The sequence below is a fragment of the Heterocephalus glaber genome, unplaced genomic scaffold (assembly GCF_053883595.1).
Source record: "Heterocephalus glaber isolate CG9 unplaced genomic scaffold, H.glaber_assembly_v1.0 deba00001481, whole genome shotgun sequence".
Classification (NCBI taxonomy): Eukaryota; Metazoa; Chordata; class Mammalia; order Rodentia; family Bathyergidae; genus Heterocephalus; species Heterocephalus glaber.
The window spans coordinates 3,536,493-3,553,335 of NW_028258317.1; the positions used below are offsets into that span (position 1 = coordinate 3,536,493).

A 16,843-nucleotide genomic window follows, 5' to 3' on the forward strand; every position below is an offset into this window, starting at 1 on the left:
TTAAGGAGGGGAGAATGGAGGGCTCTTTTACCTTCCTTAAAGCACTTGTTCCAGATTGCCTTGTTTTCAATTTAATTTAATAAATTAATGATCTTTATGGCATAGATCACATCTTGATTTATTCATTCAATAAACTATTCAACATCGAGGATGAACCCCACACCAACTAAGTCCTGGGGATACTGCTGTGACCAAGCAAGTCAGATCCTTCTCATGAAAATATTTATCCCCAGGGATCAAAGGAAGGAGTGAAATAATGTAATTAACAAAGAGGCAAGCTAATCTTAACCAATGAGAAGTAAGTGTCCTAAAGCAAATAAGATGGGGCTATGTGAAAGGGCGAGTATGAGGAGGGAAGTTCCTCTCAGAAGTGAAGCTGAAGAGGTCTAAACAGTGACAGCCAGCCCTGCAAAGATCTGGGGAGGAGCCTACTTGGGACAAGGAGGAGCAATGGCAGAATTCCTGGAGTGAGAGCCTTAGTGACAAGGGCAGAGAGATGTGCCTAGTGCATCTCACAGGTGATAGAGCAGAGGAAGATTCAGGGGACAATGGCACATGAGAAGTGGAAAAGGTAGGCAGCAACTAAGGCCCAAGAGCTTTCTTGCCCATGATAAGGAACCTGGACTTTATTCCAAAATATCCTAAGAAGTCATTGGAAGGTATTAAGCAAGTGAGTGTCATAACATGATTGAATCTTCACCAAATTCCCTTGACTGTTATGCAGAAATTGGATGGAAAGATGACAAAAGTGGAATTAGTTGTTAAAGTCCAGTGAAAAAGAAAAACATCTAAGGAGTAATTGACCAGATTTGGAGTGGCAAAATGGGGAGAAGGTAAGAGATTGTGGTTCTAGTTTGAACTTTTTAACAGGTGTGTGCATGTGTGTGTGTGTGTGTGTGTGTGTGTGTGTAATAAAGATCAGTGCCAGAAATCAAGGGAACTGTGGTCATCTCAAGTCCTGGCATGTAAGTAGCTCTAAATAAGTGTTGGATGCATTGAAAGCATGTGTTTCTCTTTATTTAAAAATGATCATCCCTTGAATAATGACTTAACTACAGAGCCTATGTATCATGCAAACTTAATGAAAGTGTTCTGAGAGGTTTTTCAACAAAATTGCATTTAGAAGTAAATATTTACTTGGGTACAACTCATTTGTGAAATTAAGTCATCTTTATGAGACACACTTGATTATTTTTGTAACTAGCAAGCAACGTAATAGCTGTGGAATTATACCACGTGAAGCCTTTCTAACTAATTATTTTACTTAGAAAACATAAACACGGACTTTTTTTTTCTTAAAAGGGCAGTTACAGGTAAAACAAGCTTCTTAGCACCTCAACAATAACTAGCAAGGTTACGTGCAGTGCCTCACTGAGTACAATGTCCTAATTCCTTCCTCTGAAGAATAAGAAGCCATGGCTTCTTTGGTGTCTTTTCCTAGTTAAAAAGCAAACACTGGGGTCCTGGAATAAAAACCAACTTCACAGTATTTTAGAAAGTTTCCTGTTTGCCAAAGACAGGACATTCATAATTAAAGCAACAGAATGGGAGGTGTAGTATGAAAGCCTCAGAGCTGGGCTGGGTGGGCTTGACCTCAGGCTTGCTGTGGTGCTAAGGGTCCCAGAGATACGGGAAGGTTTCTGTAGGATGAGTCACTGCCAAATCAGCCTGGGGGCTGCTTTGGGAGCCAGCAATTCCTCTCCATATCTGCTCCCACCCCAGTCAGCCTGCACAGCTCTCACCTGGGCTATTGTAAGTCTGCTCATTTTCCTCCCGACTTAAGATCTCTTTACAAGATTTCCTCCTTAAGATCTCTTTGCAGGATCTTAAGTAATACTTGAAAATGCAAATCGGATGTTCCCTCACCTCTTGTGTAAAAATGTTCACTGTCTTCCCATTAGAAGAATATTAAAACCTCTCATCCTGTTCTAAGAGGTCTCACCCAGTGGCTCTTAGCCCTGGTTGCATATTAGAATTATCTGAGGGGTTAAAACAATTTCTTTGTCCAATTCCACTTCAGACCAATCATTCTGACCCCTACCTGTGGGATGTGGGCACTAGTATCTTTTAACACCAACCTGCTGGTGATTCTTAGGTAAAGCCAGGCCTGATGACCACTGAGCTACCTTCTGTGTAACTCTCCACCTAATCTCACATTACTCCCCACTCGAGGGAGATATGCTCTGCCTGTGCTGAACTTTGTGGTCCTGTATGTTGGGGGTTTCAGACATATTCTCTCTGGCTCAAATGGCTCATGGGTCTGGGGAATTCAGACTCACATGTTAAGTCTTGATCTAAGTGCTTCCTCTGCTGGAAGACCTCCTGGTTCACTTTTTCCCAAGTCTCTTGGTTTTTACCCTTTTAGAGTCTGGGTTATTTATTGCACAGTGTCATTTAACATTATGTGTAATTGCCTATTTCACTGTAGGGCTATTGACTTAATGTTTGCCTTTCCCAGTAGCCTGTGGGTCCTCAAAGCCAGGAGGCAGATCTGGTTGGCAGACTGCACTTTTGGCACTTGCTATGAGGGCAAGACCACCACAGGTGCTCCATGATCACTGGGGTCCAGGAGGACAGCAACTAGCCCAAGAGCAATGAGCTGTGCCACTTACAAGCCAGATGATAAGTCATTTTCTGTATTAGTGAGGGGTTATTTCCAGGATCTGTGGGTGCTTAAGTCCCTTCTATTTGTGTATAACCTACATATATCCTCCCATATACACTAAATCATCTCTAGATTACCTATGTAAATGTTCTAATACTTATAGCATGGCATCATTTAGGAAATAGTGACAAGAAAATACTACATGCAATTTTTAAAAACATTTTTATTTTGGTCTGTGTTTGTTTGAATTCGTGAATACAGAGGATCAGCTGTTCTGGAAAAATCACTGATCACTTGAAATCTCAGTTTAAAACATGCTTGCTTGCTTCAGAATCATTGGAGATTCAAATAAGATGATGGATCTGAATCCACCATGCATATCATGAGTATATTAAAATGTCCAATGTTTTCCAGACAATCATCTGCTCAACTCATTTATAAATAGAGTCTTTCTTTGATAGAACAGGAAAATAATTCGGAGAGCTCAAATCATTTGCCCTGGTCCACACAGGTACCAAATTGTAAGCAGAGAATAGCAGGTCATTAAGCAGCCTGTTTCTTTTCTCTTTTGCCCCCTTCCCAACCTACATCCCAGTATTTCGACCCCCACCCTTGTCTGTCTCTCCACATAGTATCAACACCAATAACCTTTACTAGGTCTCATCCTCAAAACTACTACCATCTCACACACTCCTGCTATTGGAAATTACTTGACAGTGTTGGGCGTGCCTGCGTGAGTGGACTCACTCCCCCTGACAGTGAGGGAAAGCAGGCACCACACAAATCCGGCCCCTGCATAGCCTCAAATCATTCAGTAATCTCCTTCTCTAACTATAAGAACAAGGGACGGTAAAATGATAGAGGATTTGGTTCACAAATGGGATTTAAGATCCTGACCTGTTTTTGATGAGGAGACAGAAGATATACAAAATCCACATTCATTTGATAGACACCTCCTGAGTATTTACTGCAGTGAGAGCTGGCCTTTTCACCAGTGCTTTATAAAGTGATATCCTCATTTTCTTATCTGATTTGAACGACAGCTCTGTGCATTCCATTTTATAAAGAGAAAAACTTAGAAATGCTTTCTAAATATGTCCAGGTCATACTCTGGGAGGTGGCACTAGTGTAATTTGAAATTTTAAGGCCAAATCTTGGATTCTTTTTCTTTCTTTTTAAAATTTCATTATAGCAAACCAACCAGGCACTATGATGGCTAGTATTGGGTATTAAAATGTAGCAGGCATTTGTGAATATTTCTCCTGCTTGCAATGCTCCTGCCACACCTACTCCACAATCGCAATGTTCATTTCTTATTGAGAGAGCCCCCTCTTCAGCAGCCCTTGCCCTGGTGAGTCTCACCTCCTCTGGGCTGCCTCCCTGTGCTACTGTGGCTGCACATTCAGTAACTCCAGCATCTTTCCCTTTCCCTTTCCATCCCTTGAAAGATTCTTATGTGACAATCCCCTCCTGACTCCTTGGAGTCTGCAGATTCCTTCTGTGCAAAGCCCAAGTCATTTCCTTGTCTCCCTTCCACTCTGGCTCCTTTGATCTTTTCTGAATTCCATGAAATCAGTGGGAAGTCAAACAAGGGGTGATGTTCACCCTCAAACCGGGATGGCTTAGTTTAAGCCCCTGCCCAAAGCCCTGACTACTCAGAGGATCCATCTCAAGCAGAGATGCTAAATAAAATAAAGATTTAGCTAATTTTGAATTATATATATATATTATATATTATATATATTATATATAATGAATATTTTTGGTATAAATATGTCCTAAATATTGCTTGGAATATACATAAACAAAATTTTATTTGTTGTTTAACTAAAATTCAAATTGAGCTGGATACCCTGTTTTGCTTTTCGTTAAATCTGACAATCCAAATCCTAACTCATGCCCTTCCTGGGACCCAGGTAGTAGAAAAGGGAAGTGGGGAAGGGCTGTATAGGTGGTAGAGTAGGAGGACTCTGAGCTCTGGTCCTGGGTCTTCTATGTACTCACTGTGAGACCTTTATCCCTTTTAGTGATGACTATGGTTTAAATATGAAGCATTCCCCCAGTGACTCATGTATAGAGAGCTTGATCTTCAGTGCAGCAATGCTCAGATGTGGGGCCTAGAGAGACTATTGGATCATGAAGGCACTGACCGCATCAATGGGTTGATCCACTGGGGAATTCATAACTGAATGTGCTGATTGGCGGGGCCTTGTTGAAGGAAGTAGGTCACAGGAATCTAATCCAGGTGGATTCTTGCCCTTGGCTACTTCCTTCTCTGGCTCTTTCTTTCTTTGCTCTGCCATCTGACTGCATGAGGTGGGCTCTTCCGCCATGAGAGTCTGCCTCAGCACAAGCCTAAAACTATGGATGACTATGGACTGAAACTTCTGAAATCATGAGCCAAAATAAATCTTTCCTTCTTTAAGTTCTATGTGTCCCAGAGTTTGTGCCAGTTACAGAAAAGTAACTAATACAATGACTCAGTTTTCCCATGTGCACGGTGAAGTGTTGAAGTAGTAGTCTCCAGGAATTTTACTGACTCTTATCCTCTGGCACAGGAGAAAGATTTTCTATTTTCCACATTTACCACCTCACTCAGAGGGTACAGTTATTTCATTATGGAACATCTCCCACTGGATTGAATCTTCTGAGCACATGGCTTTTCATTCATAGAAACTATGGCATGGGAGCGGAGGCTGACAATAAGACATCTCTTGCTGAAGTGTTGGAAGTTCCATTTACAAATTACTTAATCTGACTTGGCCTTAGTTTTTGTATCTTATTACAATTGAAGTGTTGATATAAGCTCTCTTGTTAGCATATAATAAGCATTTAATAAATAGTAGCTTTTGAATTTAGATTTGCAGAGTCTGGCTAAGTTTCTGACCCAGGATTGGCATTCTAAAGTATTAGACGGAAAAACAAACTTGAAGGGGTGATAGAAGAGCAAAAATTGAAAGGTTAATAAGATTAATTGGTCAGTAACACTGAGGGAACCCTGGGAACTTCCTCCTTGAACAGAGGATTCACTAGGGCTGCACCTACTTGGGTTTGTGAGAAGACTGTGGCTTTAGGATAAGTTCACACTTAGCTCACAAAAATGGGTATTTCCTGGGGCCCTCATGCAGGCTCTGCCAATCAGCTCAGAGTAATGGATTCTCCAGCAGACAACTTCTTGCAGCTGCCAGAGCCTGGCTCCAGTGCACATACTCCAGACTCAGGATTCTTGGCTACCTCCCAGGCCCTTGGAAGCATACGGTGCATTCTTGGCCACAGCACATCGTATGTAGATGAAGAAGGGGGGAATTTATTCTTTGGGCCAATTAGGGGCCGCTGTATGGGTGTGTTGACCCAACTTTCTGATTGGGGTGCCAGCTGAGGAAGATAGATTAAATCCTAAATCTGTGGGAGCCACAAGTGAAAGCATTCCAGGCAGAAGGGTAGAGAAAGTAGAGAGGACAGGAGAGGACTGGTACCCAAGAAGGCAAGGACCCGGGTATACTGCCTGAATAAACAGCAGACAGGCAGCCTGTTATAGCTTGTTTCAGATGTCTCCCCAGAGCTTCATGTGGTCACAGTTGGGGCTTTTCCGAGGCTGGCTGGGTCTAGAGTGTGTAATGCTGGGATTAAATGTGTGTATGTGATGCTGGGATCAAGAATGTGTGATTACTAAAGTAGTCCACTGATTGGTTTGGGATAGTTCTGGGTATGTATAATGGGGAGGTCCACCCTGGGTGTGAGTGCTACCTGCCTTAAGGACGTATAGCCTGGATAGAATATACGGGAAAGAAAGAGGACTGCTGTAGGGCTTGCTGCTTTACTACTTCAATGCTTGCTGCCTTGCTGCCTTCTGCTTGCCATGAACTTTTTCTCCTCTGCCATGCCACCCTGTCTTGGAGCCAGCCCAACTATAAACTGAAACCTCTACAAACTATGAGTGCAATAAACTTCTTTCCTCCTTTAACTTTAGGGGTCAGGTATTTTGTTTCAACAAAGAATAAAGCAACAAAGACACAGCCTGAAGACGTGGTGGAATTAATCTACCCAGAGCAGAGTTTAGGCCCCTGGGTAGTATCACCTCACTGTTACTAACAATGTTAATAGCTATCATTTATTGAGCACTAACTGAATTCCAGGCATTGTGCTTAGGCCTTATGGTAGTTAACTGTGGTGTCAACTTGAAAAAGAAACACCTAGTTGATTGATTTAGCACAGCTCTCAATATGTGTGGATGACTGAGGTACTGAAGACCAGAAGAGGCACCCTGGGTATGGATGGAAACAACCAGTAGCCTTATAGCCTGGATGGAATAAAAAGGGAAAGAAGAAGGAAAGCTCACTTCTTCAGAGGAGTTTCTCCAGTCTTTGCCATCACCTTTGGCCATGGTTCATCTATTGGTTTCCAGCACAGACTCTTCAGCCTTCCAGTGCAGACCCTTTGGCTTCCTAACAACAACTTGCATGGCACTCTGTAGTGAGCTCTAGGCCTTCAACTTTTTCCTGGATCCTTTGGATCTCTATGGGCAAATGCTTCTTTTGCATTTTTCCACCCCTGACTCTGCAGGCAGTTATTGTAAGCTATTGTAAACCTACCTTTAAATATATATATAATTTTATGTTAAATCTGTTCCTCTAATGAACCCTAGCTAATGCAGGACTCTTGAGATGGGTGTAATTTAATCATTAGAATTGCTCCTTGAGGAATTTCTAATAGCAGGCCTTACATTTAGCTAGTATTCCAGGGTTTTAAAATATAAAAATAGTTCAAACTTGGTTCTTAAATCAGGTTAGCTGCTAATCTGATCTCCCTGAGTGACCTTGGCCCTTCTTGTGAGGCGGAAAAGCAAAAGACCATTCTTACGGATCTGTCCCGACTATACTGGTAAATACGTACTCTTTTTTTTTTTTTTTACAGTTTTTATTTTTATCACTATATACTCGTGGGAAATAATGCTAGCATTTGTTTTGGGCACAGGGTGAATGTATGTAACACATCTTAATCCTTTCCCATCCCCTTCTCCTTCTCTCCCCCAACCCCCCATCTCTTGGCCCCTTTCCCTTTTGCAGAAGATCTGTTTCCTTGTTTCTTATTATCTCTTATTTTGCTCTTTATTCTAAATGTCCTTGTGGTAGACCCAATAATGGTTCTCAAAGATATCTTGGGTCTAATGTTTGGATCTGTGACTGTTACCTTATATAGCAAACTAGATGACATAGGTGTGATTCAATTAAGGATTTAGAGATGGGAGGTTACCCGGGATTATCTCAGAGTGCCATTATAAAAGGGAGGCAAATGAATATTCCATACAAAAGATTGAAACTCATGTGATGATGGAAGCAGAGAGAGATTTGAAGACACTGTGCTGTGTTTCTGTCTTTGAAAATGGGCCAAATGGCCACAGCCTGGAAATGTAGCTCCAGCATCTGAGAAGGATTAGGAAATGGATTCTCCACCAGATCTTCTGGAGGGAACACAGACCTATGGGAACCTTGGTTTTAGCCTGGTGAAACTGACTGCAGACTTCTGGCCTCCAGAACTGTAGGCAAATAATTTGTGTGTGTTAAGTCACTGAGCTCGTGATAATTTGTGAGAATAGGAAATGAACATAGTTGTCCTGACTAATAGCTGAAGCCGAAGCTTGATGGGTTATGTAATTTGCTCCTAGTTTCCAAGTTGAGCTCTGAGTTTGAATGTAGGCTTTCTGATTCCAGAACACCATTGCTAACCATAAACTGCCTTCCAATAATGCTTTGAGGAAGTAGCCACTAAACTTATTCTCAACATGAGATTGACCATGGAGGGTTAGAGAATTTTGTGTCTTTGTTTGACATCAGAGCTTTGCATAGAGAATGGAGTTGAGATTTGGAACATAGGTAACAGGTATATCTCATTCTGATGGATTTAGTAATGATAAGCCCTCCTGCCTTTGGCCAGGGCTAAACTAATTGCTGAGACTTGGAGGCTTTGTGGGTAGCTAGGATTCACCCCAGGTCACCTGGTTCTGATCTCCAAAGGGGCAGCAAGGCAGCTTCAAACACTACCTAGTAGCAGAGGCAAGACTGAAGGCATTCATCTTAGCCCAGCCACGTGTCTTAGGAACACAGGTAGAGAAATAGCCTGGGCTTGCCAACTGGGCTGCTACACAGAACCATGGTTACCAGGGTGGGACAAGGAAGTGAGCCTGACTCAGCCAAGCCACATGCACAGGTCACTTTTGAAAAGCTTGCTTTCTGGATTCAGCAGGATCCTGAGAAATCATTTGGAGAACCCTCTTTGCTTGGCAGGCAGACAAAGGCACACACCACAGAGGGGTCCCAGGCTACCCATGAGCCAGGACTCTCTTGGGCAGCTTGTCATGAGTTTGTGCCAGCATCTTCATTCAATCCTACACACTACAAGAGGCTTCCTAGGGCCAGATCACAATGCAGACCAAAGGATAAATACAGAGAAGCTGCAGTCTGAAGCAAGTTGTGCAAAGCATGGAGTAGGAACCACAGGCTCAAAGTAACATTTTCTTCTCCAAGCACTACCAATTTTTCTCAGTCATTTTTCCCCAATTATCACATCTATGAAGCACAATAAGACACCATGGAGACTGATTCCTGGGAGAATGGAGAAACAGATGGCTCTGTCTACTGGGGGCATCAAGGATCACTCCCCAGGGATACGATTCTGAGCCTTAAAAGTGAATAGGACCTGTTATGGGTTTAATTATTTCTTCCAAAATGGAATACTAAAGACTTAACCCCTTGAACCTGTAAATTTGACCCAATTTGGAAATAAGGTCTTTGCAGATGGAATCAAGTTGAGATGAGGTCATTAGGATGGATTCTTATTGCAATTGACCCTATAATAAGAGAAGAATGGCACATGAAGACCCAGAGACATACGGACATGCAAAGGAAGAATGCTGGGGACAACAGAGGCAGAGATGGGAGAAATGCCTCCACCAGCCCAGGAACACTGAGGCTGCCATGCTACCAGAAGCTCTGAAGAAACAAAGAAAGGATCTACTTCTCAACGGGAAAGTGCAGTCCTGCTGACACCTTGATTTCAGAAATCTGGCTCCCAGAACTATAAAAGAAAAAGGGTTGGGTTTTTTTTGTATTTTTAACCACTGAATTTGTGCTACATTGTTGTAGAAGCCCTAGAAAATTAATATAGAACCAGAGAGCTTGTATCTTGAGGTTGCCCATTCTTTCTTCATGTCTCCTTTAGACCTGGGTCATGACCAGTCACACCCAGGTTCAAACTAAAATAGAAAGTGGAAAACATAGGGAGATCTGTGTGAGCAAAGACCCAGGGCTAGAAGATTTGGATGATACTTGAGGGAGGAATGAATTTGGCTGCAGAGCAGCAGCCACAGTGAATGGGGCTGGAGAGGCAGGTCAGTGCCAGATTGTGACACCTCATTCCTCAGCCAAGTACAACTTTGGACTCCCTCTCAGCTCAGCCCTGGACTTCCTCTTCCTCAGCAGGGTAAGGCATGTGAGTCTCACATAAATTACCACAAAGAGAGCATCAGAGCCAACCTCCCTCCCCTCCACACCTTATATAGATACACTGCATGTTTTTGTTTTGGAGTTTTCTACTTCCCTGTTTATTCTGAAAAATTCATAACCTCTCCACCTACACTTGGAATAAATATCAAGGCAGATGCAGGCATCAGCAAGATGATATCAAAATATGACTTGCAATATGATAGATGTTTTCTAGAGTTTGCAGAGCAAAATCATTGCTTCATGCCAGATCAGGGTCAGAAGAGAGACGTGCTGCAGATCCCCAGACTCAGGAGTTTTGATGAAGATACCCACAGGGAGCCATGGAACAACTGCTGACTTTACAGTCAAAGAACTCACTGTACCTCGGAAGGGGGAGTCACGGCAAACAAGAAGCCAAAGTGCTCAAAGAAACCCAAAGGTGTGGAGACTAAGCTTTCTACCCTTTCTACTCTTGCAGCCTTAATATTATGCTTGCACTTGTATCTATGCGATATCATCCTGGGTGAGGGAGGGCTTGAGTACAAGATGTGCAAAAGGGAGAGGGCAGCCTTCAAAAGCCACATCAACCATTGTTCTCCTACAGGGGACTGGGCCTGGGACAGTGCCCCTCAGAATTGTCCCTGACTGCAAGCAAGTGTGAATTTTTGCACAGGCAGTGTGGCATTACAGCTAGGTCGGCAAACTACCATGAAAACGAGCAACAGGCATGATGTGGAAATGACGGACGGGTTTGATGGATTACCTTTTTCTTCTCACACTTATCCCCAGCCACTGAATTGCCCACAGATGCTATCGTTTGTATGAGTACAGAACTTGTGCCACTAACTAATCAAAAGCCTGATCAGAGAATAATAAAATCTTTGTGCATTTGCATCACTGTGTCCAAGGCAAAAAAAAGACCAATCTTCTAGCTTAAGCTTTCATGAAGAACTGCTTCCAGGGATGTTGTTCTTTTTGCCACCTGGTCAGCATCAGTTGGACTGTTCCCAGTGGAATGAGAGCACAGCCCCAGGGTACTCAGAGGGTAGCCATCTTGAAGACACTGCTGAGGACGGTGCTGGGGAGAGATCTTTTGGCCGAGCCTCGTACTCTACCAGCCTCTGCAGTGGAAAGCACATTGCCAGTGCTTGAAGCATCCACTTGGAAGAAGCAAGTGTCTCATGACTTCCTGGAGACCAGGTTTAAAATCCAACAGCTTCTAGAGCCTCAGCAGTACGTGGCATGTCTGCCCCACCACATTAGGGTGAAAATTTTCAGGTTACTTCCCACCAGGAGTTTAGTGGCTCTTAAATGTACCTGCTGTTATTTCAAGTTTATCATTGAATATTACAACATCAGGCCAAGCAGATTCACTCTGGGTTCGAGTCCCATGCTAGCGAGGATCCCTGCAAGCAATGCAAGAAAAAATATGTGAAAGGGGATGTGTCCCTTTGCTGGTGGCACCCCAAGCCCTGTTGCCAATCACTGCCTTACAGGCCTGGATACTGGATGTGCTGCCACTGGTCTCAGAAGGGCTTTCCTGGCTGTAAGCTGGGGCTTCATGACAATCACTGGGTCTCTGCCTGCCACAGCTTTAACCAGGCAGTGCATAAGAAAGCAAGAGGGAGTGAGACTGAAGAGGAATACTAAAGGCCAGGTGAGAGGCAACGAGAGGGCTGAGTTTTAAAACCACGGAATACCTAGATAAACAGTGTTGCCTCTCAGTCATGGTAGGAGCACCTGCACCTGTTCCATCAGAACTGCCATTGATCAGGCATTTTTTAAACTCTTAATTTACCAGCTGTACAAGACTGGTACTATGATTTTAAAGGTAGCCCTCACATTTGATTCAAGGAATGACTACGTCTGTTTTTCTCCATCTGTCCTCAAAGGATGAAGACTTGCCACCATCAAAGATGTTCAGAGGAGTTCCCTGTAGGCTTTGCCGGCAGTTCCCAAACAGGGCTTCCAGGAATGTTTCCAGCACTAGCACCACATTTGAAATAAGTAAATAGTGCCCTATGAGAATAACAAGACCCCTGGTTGAAAAGTTTGCCTAAAAGGAAAAGTCAGGCACCTTACCTTAGACCTTGTATGCTTGATCCTGTGAGATTGATGCTCATGGGTGGGGATGGATTTCATGCCCTGTGGTGTTTACAGTGTACATAATGGTGTCTTTTCACAGGGCTGTGGAAGTGCACATTAAACTTGAGCACCTTTACTTTTAGATGACTTCTTTGGCCCCTCTGTATATAACACAATCAAAATCCAGTTGTATATGATGAACAACAAGACTAAACATAGACATTACAATGTGGCTAGGATAGTGTTGCCACTATAGGTGTGTTTAATTGTCTCAGAATTTGTACATCGTGTACAAAATAAGAATGTTTCCAAATAAACTGAATGTTTTCTGCATAATATATGAATGTTTCTGAGAAGAAACTAAATAGGTAAGAGGTTAACCTGTTCAAGGGATACCAAAAAGTGGCTTAACTGGACAATCTTAAAATTAGCATTGAGAACCACCCTTCACTATATTTTAGTGACCCACCAAGAAAGAGAGAATACTATGTAGTCAGATTATGATGTCGTGTCTATTTTAACCTGTCCAGTTACAGATTTTTTTCAAACTTCAATAAAAACTTCTTAAATGACAAAGGCCACATCAAGATAGTGGAGGCTGGTGGTAGAAAACTTAGCACTTCATTCATTCACTTCTTTATTTCTGCATTTACTTAGCCACCTGGTGAGCAACAACTAAATGCCAGGAGAAGCTCATAGGCAGCACGGTGAGGTGGGAGGTAGGACATGCGGATGAGTTGGCCTGGGTCTCACATGGATAGACTGGTTAATGAATGTGTTCCACGTGAAGTTACCTACAGCATCAAGAGAAATAACTTGCCATACAATTTCAAGTTTATATCCCATTACAGGAACATACTGTCTAAGCTGCACACACAAAGATTTAAAACACAACATAATTTTCATAATCTCTTTCTGGTATTGCTTTATTTAAAAATTATATTAGAAGTTTAAAAGAAATGACTATGAGCCCCCTTGGACCTCTAAGGCCGTATGGGATGTCACAAGGGCGGCCAGGGGAGGGAGGTGTTTTGATCTGCTTTTTCCTAATTTTTCATGGTGTATCCAGCAAAGCCATGCCAAATAAACTTGCTGTCATTAAAACAAGAAGCACAGGGCTTGCTATGACACTGAATTTCAGTCCTTCCTCTTACTCCATGCAGACTGCTGTTTCCAAACAGCTCCTGGGTAGAAATTCTGAGGTGCCACTGGCCAGAGCTAAGCTTTGTTTTGGAAACTATACATACAGTGGTGAGAGAGAGAGGGAGATGAGGTATCCCCATTCCCAAGGCTCTGTTACAGCCTAAGAGGTATTCAGATGGCATGAGGAGTGGGATTCGCCAAGGCAGGACAGCATGCCAAGTGATATGACATAAGGGGGCAGATGGAACAGGAGAGAAAGACAGGACCAGGGTACTGTGCTTTTCCACTCTAGATAGGGTGACCACAGGGGATTTTCCTGAGCTGTCCAATCTCTGGCTGTGGTCTCATGACACTTATCTAGCTTTCTAATTAAGCCTGTTACAGGCCATTTGTTTACTTGTTTACTCATCTGTCTTTCCCAGTCCACTGTGAACTCCTCATCAGCAGAAGCCCTTGCTGTATCCCTTGTGCCTGGAACAAAATGGCTTCTTTATTGCAATTTGCTGAATGAGTATGTCGAGTAGCACCCTCCACACACTGTTTGTGTTTTGACCACCAACCAGCCACAGTTAGTGATTTAGGGAGACCAAGGCAGCAGCATGGAACCTTGACATTCAGCTCAGCGGCAAGCCCACTTCAAAGGGAGAGGACTGAAAAGAAACAGTTAATACATGTGCATTAAATTTACCTTAGAAACTAAGGGCAAACATCTTCCAGTCAAGCACCACTGGGGTTTCCCCAGTCATCTAAGCATTTGAAAAATAGCCCATAATACACGAAACATGCACACAATGTGGCTGAGTTTACCCAGTTGTGGTGATGTCTTAGATAAAAATAGCCCCGCTACAGCCTGATTCCATAGGGAAGACAAAGCCCTCTCAGTTTTGATGAGAGGGAGGGGGATCATTCTCTAAATCCTACTTTTCAACAAAAAATTTTAAAACATATTCTTTATTTTCCAATCATGAAAGGAATACTGGCTTACTAGAGACCATTTGGAAAGTATAGAAAATTACAAAGAACCTCATCAAATGTTTCAGAGTGCTTCCTTCTAGTGTCTCAATGCAACTCAGGCTGACAGCAGAATTAGGAATAAGTACCAAGGGCAGGGAAATGTGGTCATTTTGCTGTTATTTCATAAATGGTGAGTTATCAAAGTAGGGCTTTGCCTTTTTGCATATACTTTTACTTTTATCTGATTATGAGAGCAATATATTCTAATTTTGGAAGTGATAAGAAGGAAGTTCTTGTCACCTGTATCTCACCACCAAGAGATAAAGACTTAATATTCAGACCCACTTTTCCAAAGCTGTTTTCTGGGTAAATCAGTATAGGTGAGTTCTCACTGGGCAGGAAATGTTGCATCCTGAGAAATTATTTTCACTTAATTTCAAATAAAAAAATATTTCTCCCATACCTAAAAATCTTTTGGAAGTGGAGAACAACAATACAGCCACATTTTCTAGATGGTTAATAATTTATTTAATAGTTTTAATGGCTTGGGCATTTCTAAACTTCACAACTCTGTATATAAATGTTATGACCAATATTTTAGCTACCAGTTTTTGTGTTTCAGATTATCTCTTCAGGAAAATGAGAATCTGTAGCTGTATAAAACTATCATTAATCTCTATCTGTCTATATACTCAAGCACATGATCTTTATCTCCTCGGAGGTTTAAAATGTGTACTATTACTTTGGAAAACTATTGGGCAATACCTACTTAATCAAACATATGCTTACTCTTTGACTCGGCAGTCTCACTCAGAGACCTATACATACGAGAATATAGTTTGTATGCCCACAAAAAGATGGGTGCAAAACAATATATAGCCTTATACATAGTTGCTTCAAATTGGAATGATCCAAATGTTCATGGATAGAAAAATAAATAAATAAATAACTCATGGCATAGTCATAAACAGAATACCATCAGATATGATCTGGATATTTGTCTCCCTGCCCTCAAATTCATACGTTGAAACCTAATCACCAATATGATGGTGCTGGGAAGTAGGGCCTTTGGGATTAGCACACTTAGAAGCCCCAGTGATCTCTGTTATCCCTTCCATCATATGAAAACAGTGAAAAGGTTAAAAAAAAAAAAAAAAAACAGTGAAAAGTTTCTATCTATGAGCCAGAAAGCAGTTGCTCACAAGAATCCAAGTCTGCTGGCACCTTGATCTTAAATTCCCAGCCACCAGGACTGTGAGAAAGAAAGTCCTCTTGTTTTTAAGCCACCCTGCTTTGTTATAAGAACCCAAGAGACTAAGATGCTTACATAATTAGAAATGATGAAATATTGATATTTGCAATAAAATAGCTCTCTCACAAATTGTTAAGCAAAAAAAAAAAAAAGCTAAAAGGAAGATTGTATAATTCTACTTCTATGAAGTTCAAGAACAGACAAAGCTAGACATGGTAGAAATCAGAATGTTGGTTCCCTGTGGATGGGAGAAGGCTGTTTTCTGACTAGGAAAGGATGTGAGGGTTAATCTTTGTTGTCATCTAGATTGGTTAGAAACACACAGGATTTGAGTGAGGCACACTTCTGGGTGTGTTTGGGTGCATCATGAAGCGTGACCTTGGGAACTATGTCTGGTCCTGGCCCCTTCCTCTCAGACTCTTGCTCTTTGCCTCTCAGGTGCCATAGTTGGGCAGCTTTTCCTTCACCATAATGATTCTGCTTTTGAGCCAGCTGACCAGAGACTGAAACCTGAGCCAAAATAAATCTTTCCATCTTTCAGTTGCTTGTGTCAAGTATTTTGTCCCAACACAGAAACCTGACCGATACAAAGGACATGAGGAGATCTTTCGGGTTGCTAGAAGTAATTCTGTACTCTGATCTAGGTAGTGATTATATCTGTGTATTTAAATCTGAAAATCTGGAAGCTATATTTTTTTACATTTTATATATATATATCTATATATAATTCAGAGTACATTTACATATATATATATATACACACACACACATTTACATATGTAAAGTTGCAAAAGATCCTATGAGCCATGAGTCACCTCTAGGAGATTCCAAAATGCAGTCCTCGGTAAGTTTCATTTGCAGCACACAACCAACCATTCCAGACAAAGCAGCACAGACAGAATACTCAAAATACAACAGAATCAAGCAAAATTTTCCAATAAGGTTTTCTTAAAAGTTTGCGATGCTGACAAAAGATATAAATAGTCCAAAGAAAGCAAAAAGAAATATATTTTGTCGCTAAGCAAAACAAAAGCAAACACAAGCCCAGCCACTGTTCTTTGCTCAGCAATGCCAGGGACACAAAAGCTCAACTGGAAATTTCCCTTATTGCATGGTCTGAAAAGACTAAGCAAGACAAGTAAATGACTTCCGTGTTATGATCATGAGACATGACCATAAAATCTCCCATTCATATAAGATATCTCTGACAATTTTATTGTGAGAAATTTATGGGGGTAAAACAGTGAATCAACACGAACACTTTCAGAGCCACCAATCTTAAAGTTACCTTAAGTTAAATGGTCTTAGAAGAGTACCATCAAG

General features: G+C 41.9%; 1 pseudogene; it reads left to right on the top strand.

Annotated features, from left to right (window-relative positions):
• Positions 1-5,705: 5,705 nt before the first annotated feature.
• On the top strand, positions 5,706-11,736 carry LOC101714849 (F-box only protein 34 pseudogene; annotated as a pseudogene).
• Positions 11,737-16,843: the final 5,107 nt, after the last annotated feature.